This window comes from Lactuca sativa, chromosome 1 (genome assembly GCF_002870075.4).
Source record: "Lactuca sativa cultivar Salinas chromosome 1, Lsat_Salinas_v11, whole genome shotgun sequence".
NCBI classification, from domain to species: domain Eukaryota; kingdom Viridiplantae; phylum Streptophyta; class Magnoliopsida; order Asterales; family Asteraceae; genus Lactuca; species Lactuca sativa.
In genome coordinates this window covers 7754883-7767340 of record NC_056623.2, presented here as the reverse complement: position 1 = coordinate 7767340, position 12458 = coordinate 7754883, and positions in this window count along the sequence as shown.

The window sequence follows — 12458 nt, the reverse complement described above, 5'->3', positions numbered from 1 at the left end:
ATAAAATGGAGGTTGAATGGGTGTCCACTCTCACCCACCGCTTCCTTGATTGGTGGAGGTTCGTTAGCCGAACAGGTAGGATAGGACATTAATTCCTCATTAATAAGTATAATGAATATTATAAAGTAACTAAATGTTTTTATAAATTCCCAATCTTAGTTATTGTCACCCCCCGAACCGGGACGACAGAAATGTCCGTGGACGGATGACTTCATGTACAGTATCATAACGATTGAATATGAATGAAACATAGCAACCAAACATCATACGTTGGAAATACACACTTACATAGTTTACATATTGAACTTGCTCATCAATTACATAAAAGTAAGAAAAGTAAAATTTCTTGAAGTCGCACCACTTGATCTCATAGCCGAGCTTATTACCTGTTACTGGATCCCTGAGAATACAAGTCGTTTGGAAAAGCGTCAACTAAAAAGTTGGTGAGTTCATAAGCATTTTTGTATAAAATGGTTTTGTACTTGTTTAGAGTAGTTCTCATAGTGTTTCCAGAAAATTCAATATTTTCTATAAAATAATTTTTAAGTCTCGTTCTAAAACTGTGAATATATCCATGCCTGTCCTAGGTTATCTTTTGTTTGCAAAAGTGAAACGAATATTCCCAGAAAATCCAATATTTTCTAAAAAGAAATGGTTTGAAATATTTGTGTCCAATCTTGTATTAATGCATGTGTGTTGTCGTTTACTAGAATGAAAACAGAGAATGAAGAGAATGTAAAGAGAATTCCTCCAGACAACCCTATGTTGTCTGTGAAAGAGAATGCTGGTAAAACAACCTCCGAGGTTAAGTACCGACGCGAGTAAGTTACCGAGTAATCCAAAGAGAAAAGAGAATAGTTTTCCCGTAAATTTTATAATGTTAATTCCTCTAAGTGAGCCATTATAACCATACTAGATAATGACAATTTCGCTTGTCATGGCGTTGTTGGACGCCGGCAGAATAGAATAAGGTTTTTGTCACCCTAGACTGGCCTAGTCTAACTGTAGCGAACAACTCAGGTGTGGGGTGTCATCCCCGTATAGATCTATACACAAACCCCGCTCTCCTTCAAAGAGACTATGGTTATAACTACATGCTATGATCGTACACTTAGTAGGTGCCAACCGACACGTCTCACTAGATCCTTAATTGAATTTACGCGAAGAGAAACATATAAAGCACATTCCAGGCCCAATGAACATGTAAGTGAACAACTAAGGCCCACTCAACATGTAAATCATTTCAAGGCTCATAAGGAATGAGTTTATATAACCCGGGCCCAATATACATGTAAATGGACAACTAAGGCCCACTGAACATGTAAAAGGACACTAAGGCCCACTAAACATGCAAAAGGACACTAAGGCCCACTAAGCATGTAAACGGACACTAAGGCCCACTAAACATGTAAAAGGACACTAAGGCCCACTAAACATGCAAAAGGACACTAAGGCCCCCTAAGCATGTAAAAGGACACTAAAGCCCACTAAACATGTATATTGTTTCCAGGCCCAATAAGGACGTAATTATATATATATATATATATATATATATATATATATATATATATATATATATATATATATATATATATATATATATATTAAGTACATATAAGTTAACATGTCTAGATGTTTTAAAAGTATATATAAGTTATACAAACTTGCATGTAACACATGTATAAGAGCTTTTAGCATGATAAAAATAATTTCTTGTTTTTGACCTTTCTGTCCCTGTTTTTAGAAAAATTATAGAAAAATCAGCGTAAGTCGAAATTTGGATCTGTAAACTCTGAGAGTTTGGAAAATGAGTCTACTTTGTTCATAATGTTTATTATAAATTTTAATGGCCTCAAACCAGTGTGATAAAGTTCGTCTTCGCAAACTGGTACGAAGTCATTCCTGAAATGATAGATAGTTTTGTAAAAATCGCCAAAAATTGTAGAAAAATCGTATGAATGCGTGAGATTAGTCATTTTAAAGGTATAAAACTGAAATATTTTCATGTAAAACAGTTTTGAAAAATATTATGATTAAGGTGGTCAAAACAGTCCGTAATTAGTCCAAAACGTTTATGTTAAAAGCTGATTTTTGAGTTTATGTTATAGATGTTTGAGCACAACACTTGTTTTTGTTATTTTGGGTGTATAATCTCAGATCTAAAAGTTTAAATGTAATATATAAGACAAAACATACTTTTCTCATGGTTTTTATGAAGATCTAAGTGATAAATTTCATGTTCAAGTAAAGATATAAAAGTTAAACACATAACACAATGGTACATGCAAATATCCAACGGTTAAACGAGAGTTGACTTGTATCCTCCCCCGAAAACATGAAAAATACAAAAGATATGGGGGTATGAAGCTCACCTTGGGGTTTTTGAGATGTAGATGAAGAAGAAGATGAAACTTTGAACCTAGCTTGAGTTGTTGGTAAGATCTCGAAATAGCGGTGGTTCTAAGAGTTTAACACACAACAAAAGTGTGTAAATGGGATGTTTTCAACATAAACATGAAGTAAAACACTTGAGTTTAGCATAGAACTTACAAAGAAACCTAGAACCCGATTTTGATGGTGATGAACTCGAATTTTTTGAAGAGAAGAAGAAAGATTGTTCTTGAGAGTAATGTGTGGAATTTGAAGTTAGGAAGTGTGTGTATTGTGTGTGTTGTAGCCGAAAATAAGAGAATGGAGGGGGAAATAAGAAGAGTTTACTTCTCTTTACTTGATGGGATTAGCATAGATGTTCGGGGGATAAAAGCCTTGGGTGTATGTTGGATTATAAAGAGGTGGCACCCTTATTATCCACCTTTTTTTGTTTAAGTCATAGCAGATCCATAGGATCTTCGGCCCAAAGGGTGGCCCAAAATAGTGGTGTTCGGTTTTGACTTGGCCCAATAGGAGTTTTTTGGCTCAAAATAATGTTTAATAAAAGTTTTCGGCCCATTAGGGCCCAATGATAGGTTATTGGCCCAATATGGCCCAATAAGGAAATATTGGTCCAATAAAGGTTTTGGGTCGAAAATTCTTGGGCTAAGGCCCAAAAATGATTGGATTTGGCTTATGGATCGAGTTTTGGGCTTATACAAGGAGATTATATTGTTCAGGAATTCACATCTTAACCTAATTTTGCCAGTTGTGACATCATCCCCCCGTTAGAGGAAATTTCATCCCGAAATTCATTTCTAAAGCTGCTCTCAAATACTAAGGAAAAGGTGCGGGCATCTTGGTTTTATCTAGTCTCTTCGTTCTTTGGAGAATTTAAGTCTTTGCTTAGTGTTCTATCGGACCTTTGTTACTGGCCTTTGACCTTGCTCATTTGGTTAGTTGGGTGTTGGTCATCTCAGCCCAACACAGAGGTATTCTGCCTTTGCGTCCTATATGGTGAAGTGAAAGGATGGTCACGGTCAATGAGGATCACATATTTGATTCCCCAAAAGTAGTGCCTTTAAACCTTATGGCGAACACTATTGTTACTAAAGTTAAAGTTTCGTGCAGTATAGTTGGCCTCATACATCTTAGGTTGGCATGGGAGTTTCTTACTACATAATCCTGAACTAGTGGGAGTGTAACGTCCCAAAATTCAAGACTAAAAATTTCTTTTAATAAAACATTACTTTAAGCAAATTCATCATTTCAAAACATAAACAGAGTATTAGTTTAATACATGTTCGTTATCAGAGTAAACATTCCCAGGTTGACTAATCTATGGTGTGTGCCATGCGATCATCCCGAGCTCCATCATCCGCTACCAGAAGTACCTGAAACCAAAACTGAAAACCGTAAGCACGAAGCTTAGTGAGTTCCCCCATCATACCATACATTCATATAACATACATATATTGTCAGGCATATCTGGGTGCCCGACCTACCCCTTCGGTCCTCTCGACCGGATACTGCCTAGCATATCTGGGTGCTAGCCTCCCCTTCGTTCCTCTCGACCGGATACTACCTAGCATATCTGGGTGCTGGCTCCCCTTCGGTCCTCTCAACCGGATACTGCCTAGCATATCTGGAAGCTGGCTCCCCTTCGGTCCTCTCGACTGGATACTGCCTAGCATATATGGAAGCTGGCTCCCCTTCGGTCCTCTCGACCGGATACTGCCTAGCATATCTGGGTGCTGGCCTCCCCTTTGGTCCTCTCGACCGGATACTACCTAGCATATCTGGGTGCTGGCTCCCTTTCGGTCCTCTCGACCGGATACTGCCTAACATATTTGGGTGCTGGCCTCCCCTTCGGTATCTTTCAACCGGTAACCGAGGACTATTTCACCCCCTAACACTACCACATAAAAGCATAGCGTAAACACATAAGTCATATACTGCTTAGCATATCTGGGTGCTGGCCTACCCCTTCGGTCCTGTCGACCGGTAAGTGGGGACTATTTCACCCCCTACTACCACTATCACATAACATCATATCATACTAGCACATAAACATAACATCACATACTGTCAGACGTATCTGGGGTGTCTAACTACCCTTCGATCCTAACAACCGAACTCTACTGATGAGCTAGGGAGCCCCGTCCATGCTCCTACTGATAGTGAGATACGGGCCCAGCCCTCCCTCACTCTTTCCCTATCTTGGGCCTCGCCCCTGATCTGCTGCTAATGAGATGTGGAACACCATCCACACTCTGCTATTGGTGAGGTACGGGACCTCGCCCACACTCACCACCCTACCAAGCACATACAAGTATCACACAGACATCAAGTATAACTATCACATAAACCATTCCTTGGGCACCCACCCGCTATCATTGGACCTTGTCCTGAATATCATACTAGCATACTGTGCCTAGGGCTAACCCTCGGGTCTTCTACTCATAACTACATGGGCCGGCATTGTGGCCGTAGACCCATTCACACAAAGGGAAACTCACCTGCACTGGCTGATCTGGCTGATGAACCCACTAGCTGCTGCACGGCAACTCTCTGAACTTCAGCTCCACTCGCTCCCCGAACTACCAATATCAATACAACACTGAGTCTAACTGACCCCCGACAGACAACCAAGTCAACTCTGGTCAAAGTCAAAGTCCTGGTCAAATTTAACCTCCCAAGTCAACCCTACTCGCCGAGTCACCCTATTGACTCGCCGAGTTCATATGTTCAGAGTCCTTCTATTCGCGACTCGACTCACCGAGTCAGTCCATGACTCGCCGAGTCTACCGATTTCCGAGTCCTGACCTGTCCAACCCACCGAGTCTCCATTCGACTCACTGATTCGAGTCTCAACTCGAAGGGTTTGGGGGTTTCGCGACCTGACTCGCCGAGTCCAAGAACAGACTCGCCGAGTCCAAGACAACCTTCAATAGACTCGCCGAGTTGTTCATCCAACTCGCCGAGTTCCTGCCCAACTTCATCTGACTCGATGAGCTGTTCATCCCACTCGTCGAGTTCCTCCTTGTCTTCATGCTACTCGCCGAGTCCACTCAAAGGACTCGCCGAGTCCATTTAGATCTCCATACATGCAGAGGACTTTTGAGTCATGCATGGACTCCAAACTGTAGATCTACCCTTCCCAAGCCTATTCCTCACGTAAAGTTGCAAACTTTACGTGTAGAGAAGGAGATCTAGGCAAAATACACCATAAACTAGGGTTTAAGGCAAGGAGGCTCCACAATCAACTCAAGGGCTGAAACTTTATGCTTCCCAAGACCAAAATCGGCTTAGATTTGAAGTAGCAACTCCAGATCCGGCTTCTAACTCAAATGGGCAACTAATCATGGCTAAAAAGCCCCAAAACTCACAACCAAAATAGATCTAAGGGAAGGAAATGACTTAATACCTTCAATACCTCAGAAAGGCTCCACAAACTCCAGATCTGAAGCCAATCCTTTAAGCTTCACTGATTCCCCTCTTTCTTCTTCCTTCAAATCACCCAAAAATGGCTTGGAAGCTTGAATGCACAACAATGGAGGCTTAGGGTTCGCTTTCTGAATGAGGGAGGCTCTAAGGAACCCTAATGGAGAGAATAAGGAGCTTAAATAGCGCCCAAAGTCCTGGATTTAGGGTTTTCCTCGCACAGACCAGACTCACCGAGTCCACTTGGCTGACTCGCCGAGTTGGTCACTTACACCTCGACCCGGATCCCGCTCGGACTCGCCGAGTCGCCCCTAAAAATTAGGGTTTCCTTTCCTTTCTTGGCCTTCAAAACTTTGGGTGTTACAGGGAGGTTGATCTTTGCTTATTCCTGAGGGCAGGTCGAGTAAGTCTTCGATTCGGGACAAGGTATATCGATCATTGAGGAGCGTTTCGTTTGATTCTTAGTAGTCAGTGGTCCTATAGAAACTTAGCCTTTCCTATTTACGAGTTGGATAGGCGTTCTCTAAGGTTCAAGTCTTGGTTTGATAACCTCATACTTATCGGGTCGTTCCATCGACCGGATACCTTCGGTGTTTATGTTGGTGTTAAGTGGTCTTGGTGGTCTGGCTACGAGAATGACTCCTTGAGTTGAGTCGATCTGCGAACTCAACTTGACATGTAGGTGATATTTCCAAAAGGAATTTGGAAACATCTTAGGGGGGTTATAAATCTCTAGGTTACTCTCGGTATCCTTTGCTCCTTGTTTCTTATCCCTATTATGGGCTAGGAAAAAGCATGGTATTATTTGCACGAGTACCTAAGGGTCTAGATGCTTGAGATAATTCGAGGATTGTCGTTATAAGTTGTAGGGGTTTCGTTAATCGATTGGTTAAGGCGAGGAGCCTCGTTGGCACATGAATTTCATATGGTGAGGATCAAGTCAGCCCATGTCAATTGACACCGTTGGGCTCCTTATTGTAATAGATGTTGGATTGATCTAAAAGGGATGGTTGTTTGAAATGATAGCGTGTTCTATGTACACATTTGTAATGTTACCATTTTCATTCTTGGTATTACTACTGTGGTTATTTTGTTCTTAAGTTTTGCGTGCCCTAGCAATACGAGTGCCTTGGTATAAACTTTATGATTTCGTAGTTTGATTTCTATTAGACCTCTCAATGATGGTTTGATGTAACCTAGTCGTACATAATTTAAGATTGAAAAGATTGTAGACTGAGTGGTCATGCCCTAAATCCACAGTTAGGCAAGAAACAGGAATTAAGGCGGAACTACGCACTCTAAGCTCGTAGAATCTTAATTACACATGACCTTATGTTTATACTAAGTTATCATAACTCCCGCAAAGATTTTTTTTTTTGTTTAGGAACGTACCATAAATCTCGGTAGGGTTCCTTGATGTCCCTTCATATCCAGTTGTTAAACTCCTCATGCTACTCCGTTATCCTTCTATGTTGGACAATTCCTCTTGAAATGTCCCGTTTCACCGCATGTGTGGCATACGTGACTTACTTCTGGGTTGGGGGTTGGAGTGACGCATGGGGTCGGGGCCCTACAGTGGCGGGCGGTGTGCCCCTTCTTGTTGCACCTATTGCAATGAAATTACCGACAGACTTCCTGATTATGGTAGTTGCACTTGCTGCAGAGTGGGATATTTCCATAATATGGTCTTCTCGATGCTGAGGTAGGAGGGCCAGTGGGGGTAGGGGCTGCTACAACTTGTTGCCTTTTGGTAGGCCCTTGAGTAGAACTGCTTCCTTTCTTGTTCCCTAGCTTTCTCTTCATGACCTTAGGTTTGGAGTTTGGGGTGTCGTGGGAAGTTGTCCCTCACTGGTTTCCTTGGTTGTTACTGCGGTTGGAGTTATCGACACCATTTCCATTTCCATTTGGGTTGTTGGCGTTGAGTTGTGCCATGACGGCTGTCACGACAGTTGTTACAACGGCTTGGAAGGTTGTGGGTTCCATCTGCAGAATTGGTGTTTCGTCGGCCAGTTGGCTGTTTCCATGGGAAGACATGATTCCTTTGCATGATGAGTAACATGTTCATGAGTAATTATGGTTATTTCTGGTCGTATCTCATCTATGATTACTGATATGAACCTATGCACGTATGCATACAAATCACATACATCCCTATGATTTATTAATGGTAGTATGTAGAAATAGGTATTGTACAAATGTTAATTTATCCTAATAGATCATGGATATCACATTCTTAAGTTGGCTTAGGTTACACGAGTTTTTGGAGGGCGTACCTCTCTTGATTTACTACTACTAGTTGTGAAGAATTACATGGTAAACCTAGGACTTTGTTTGAATAGGGTAGTGACTCTCATATGCCTAATTAGCGTACAAGGTGTCCAACCATTTCACTCATTTAACGAGTGGCCTGTGTGTTGGTTCGGTATTGCTTCCGAGGAGTAAGGCTTGCTGAGGATCTCTCTGGCTTCTTCACCCCTGTCTGATTCCTCATCAGATTCTTCTCCCTCGTAGTCCATCACTTGGTACTCTTCGGTGTTCTCCCCTTGAACTTCTTCTGGTTCTTCCTCGATCCATTCGTTGGCTATTACTGCAGGGTAGTAGGGGTCTTCGGGGTGAAGCTCATCCATGTTGCCTTTGAGAGAATGGAGGTATGAGATACATGTAGAAGATTTAAGTGTGGAGGTCATATGGTATTACAAAATGCTACTATAGTATTACATGTTTGATCCTAGTGCTTCCTGATGTACGAAATTGATAAGTTTTTAGACTTGTTGTTATTGTTTAGTATCATAAAATACTCCTATAGTATTTTAAATGTTAGGTTTGGCTCTAATGCTCCTTTGCATGTAAGGTCGAAATTTTTTAGACTCGTTGCAACACTACCCTCACTCCCAAAGACATGTTGGTCGTATCTCAAATAAATATAGTTGATCAGGCTATATTTATTCAAGATATGATTACATAACTGCCCAAGTTTGACTGTAGTGTTCAACATCTAAATACTTTTGTTTTGTTCTTATTATGATACGGTTCTAACAAGTAGGTATACTTTTAGAAGATACTTATATTCTTAAGGTATACTTTTAGTCAAAGTGTTTTTAGTCCCATTGTATTTATAATTGTATATCTTGTATGGTTAGATATACTAGTTCACTATAAAAAATGGTCTGATACCAATCTGTCACACCCCCACACCGGGACGGCGAAAACGTCCGGGGGCAGACGACTTCATGTACAGTATCATAACAATTGAATATGAATGAAACATAGCAACCAACCATCATACATTGGAAATACACACTTAAATAATTTACATATTGAACTTGTTCATCAGTTACATAAAAGTAAGAAAAGTAAAATTTCTTGAAGTCGCACCACTTGATCTCATAGCCGAGCTTATTACGTTGTTACTGGATCCTTAAGAATACAAGTCGTTTTGAAAAGCGTCAACTAAAAAGTTGGTGAGTTCATAATCATTTTTGTATAAAATGGTTTTGTACTTGTTTAGAGTAGTTCTCATAGTGTTTTCAGAAAATACGATATTTTATATAAAATAATTTGTAAGCCTCGTTCTAAAACTGTGAATATATGCATGCCTGTCCTAGGGTTTTTTTTTTTTTTTTTTTTTTTTTTTTTTTTTTTTTTTTGCAAAAGTGAAGCGAATATTCCCAGAAAATCCGATATTTTCTAAAAAGAAATGGTTTGAAATATTTTTGTCCGATCTTGTATTAATGCACGTGTGTTATCGTTTACTAGAATGCAAAAAGAGAATGAAGAGAATGTAAAGACAATGCCCTCAGACAACCCTATGTTGTCTATGAAAGAGAATGCTTGTAAAACAACCCCCGACGTTGAGTATCGGCGCGAGTAAGTTACCGAGTAATGCAAAGAGAAAAGAGAATGGTTTTCCTGTAAATTTTATAATATTAATTCCTCTAAGTGAGCCGTTATAATCATACTAGATAATGACAATTTCGCTTGTCATGGCATTGTTGGACGCCGACGGAATAGAATAATGTTTTTGTCACCCTAGACTGGCCTAGTCTAACTGTAGGGAACAACTCAGGTGTGGGGTGTCTTCCCCGTATAGATTTATACATAAACCTCCGCTCTCCTTCCAAGAGACTATGGTTATAACTAGAGACTACGATCGTACACTCAATAGGTGCCAACCGACACGTCTCACTCGATCCTTAACCGAATTTACGCGAAGAGAAACATATAAAGCACATTCCAGGCCCAATGAACATGTAAGTTAACAACTAAGGCCCACTCAGTATGTAAATCATTTCAAGGCTCATAAGGAACGAGTTTATATAACCCGGGCCCAATATACATGTAAATGGACAACTAAGGCCCACTGAACATGTAAAAGGACACTAAAGCCCACTAAACATGCAAAAGGAAACTAAGGCCCACTAAGCATGTAAAAGGAAACTAAGGCCCACTAAACATGTAAAAAGACACTAAGGCCCACTAAACATGCAAAAGGAAACTAAGGCCCACTAAGCATGTAAAAGGACACTAAAGCCCACTAAACATGTATATTGTTTCCAATGCCAATAAGGACGCAATTATATATATATATATATATATATATATATATATATATATATATATATATATATATATAAGTTAACATGTCTAGATGTTTTAAAAGTATATATAAGTTATACAAACTTGCATCTAACACATGTATAAGAGCTTTTAGCATGATAAAAATAATTTCTTGTTTTTGACCTTTCTGTCCATTTTTTTAGAAAAATTATAGAAAAATCATCGTAAGTTGAAATTTAGATCCGTAAACTCCGAGAGTTTGGAAAATGAGTCTAATTTGTTCATAAGTTTTATTATAAATTTTAATTGCCTCAAACCAGTGTGAAAATGTTCATCTTCACAAACTGGTCCGAAGTCATTCCTGAAATGATAGACAGTTTTGTTAAAATCGCCAAAAATTGTAGAAAAATCGTATCAACTCGTGAGAGTAGTCATTTTAAAGGTATAAACATGAAATTGTTGCATGTAAAACGGTTTTAAAAAATATTATGATTAATGTGGTCATAATAGTCCGTAATTAGTCCAAAACGTTTCTGTTAAAAGCTGATTTTTGAGTTTATGTTATAGATGTTTGAGCACAACACTTGTTTTTGATATTTAGGGTGTATAATCTCAGATATACAAGTTTACATGTAATATATAAGACAAAACATACTTTTTTCATGGTTTTTATGAAGATCTAAGTCCATAAGGAACTTACTATGTGACTTAGAGAGTGATTGAACATCAACTTTCTCAAGACTTTGACACCCAACTCTCCTGGCTTGTCAATATGTGACTTCATCTCCAAGATGCGATCACACATAGACCTTGCTTTCCAATAGGGCTTGAGTGACCTTAAAATTTTCCAAGAACTTGTGGGTTAGGGAGAATAATTGGAGGAGGAAGAGGATGTGAAGTTCCAAGAGATTTGGGAAGATCATAGATGTCTGAACTAGACATCTTTTGGGAGATTTCAAGATAGTTGATTCAAAGTCCTTAATATAACACCCAATATTAAATATTAAGTCTAGGATCCAACAACCTATTTATAACTGGAAGAGGGATGCCGTAATCCGAGTTATAAAATAGTTGAAGGTAGGTAAATGACGATTTACCAATTTCCACCATGAAAAACGAAATATAATTAAGTTTTTAATTGGATTTGAAACTCCTAGATTCTTTTGAGATTCATTGAACTTTTCAAAGGCATGTTTCAATCTTGAGTGTGCCCTTCAGGTTTTGTGACTGGGATGCCGAGGATCACAAAACAAGGTGTGATGTAACCATGCAAATATACTTGGTACCCTTAATATTTACCCCTCAATCGATGTGCCGGTTAACCACACGAGCTCCACCGATACTATGATAAATATTAGGTTACCCTTTGCCTACCTTGTTAAATCTAGGTTGTTTTCCGGTTAACCACACGAGCTCCACTAACGGTTTATACAAAGTGCAAAGTGTAATTTCATGGATTAGCACATTATTCACATTTTCCTAAGTAACTAAGATTGGGAATTAATAAAAGGTTTAGTTACTTAGTATTTATCATTAATACTTTTAATGAAGGGAGAATTATAGTCCTTGTCCTACCTGTTCGGCTAACGACCCTCCACCAGTCAAGGAAGCGGTGGGTGAGAGTGGACACCCATTAAGCTGCCATTTTATAGGCAACAACCTTATACCCCCTTATAGACCAGCTTCGTGAATGAGGCCTACTAATGGTAAGACTGACTTGCTCTTATGCACATATATATATTATTAACTTATAATATTATAAAGTATAAGGGTTGAATTTTAACTTTTAAAATTCTAAGGGCTAAACTTGGTATTAAAGTATTCATAAGAGAAGACTTTTCAAATTCCAAAACTTGAGGGAAAGTTTTGTAACTTTCAAAACTTTTCTATTCCATAACTTATGTGTTTAAAGTAGTTTTAATTAAAAATCTTCAAGTTCGATAACTTGAGGACAAGTTATGGAAGACTTTAAACTATTTAATGAAGTGACTCTTGAACCTCCATAACTTGAGGACAAGTTATGGAGTCATAAAACCATTTAATGAGAACAAGACTCTTCATTTTGTAACCATTGCCAACTTTTATGA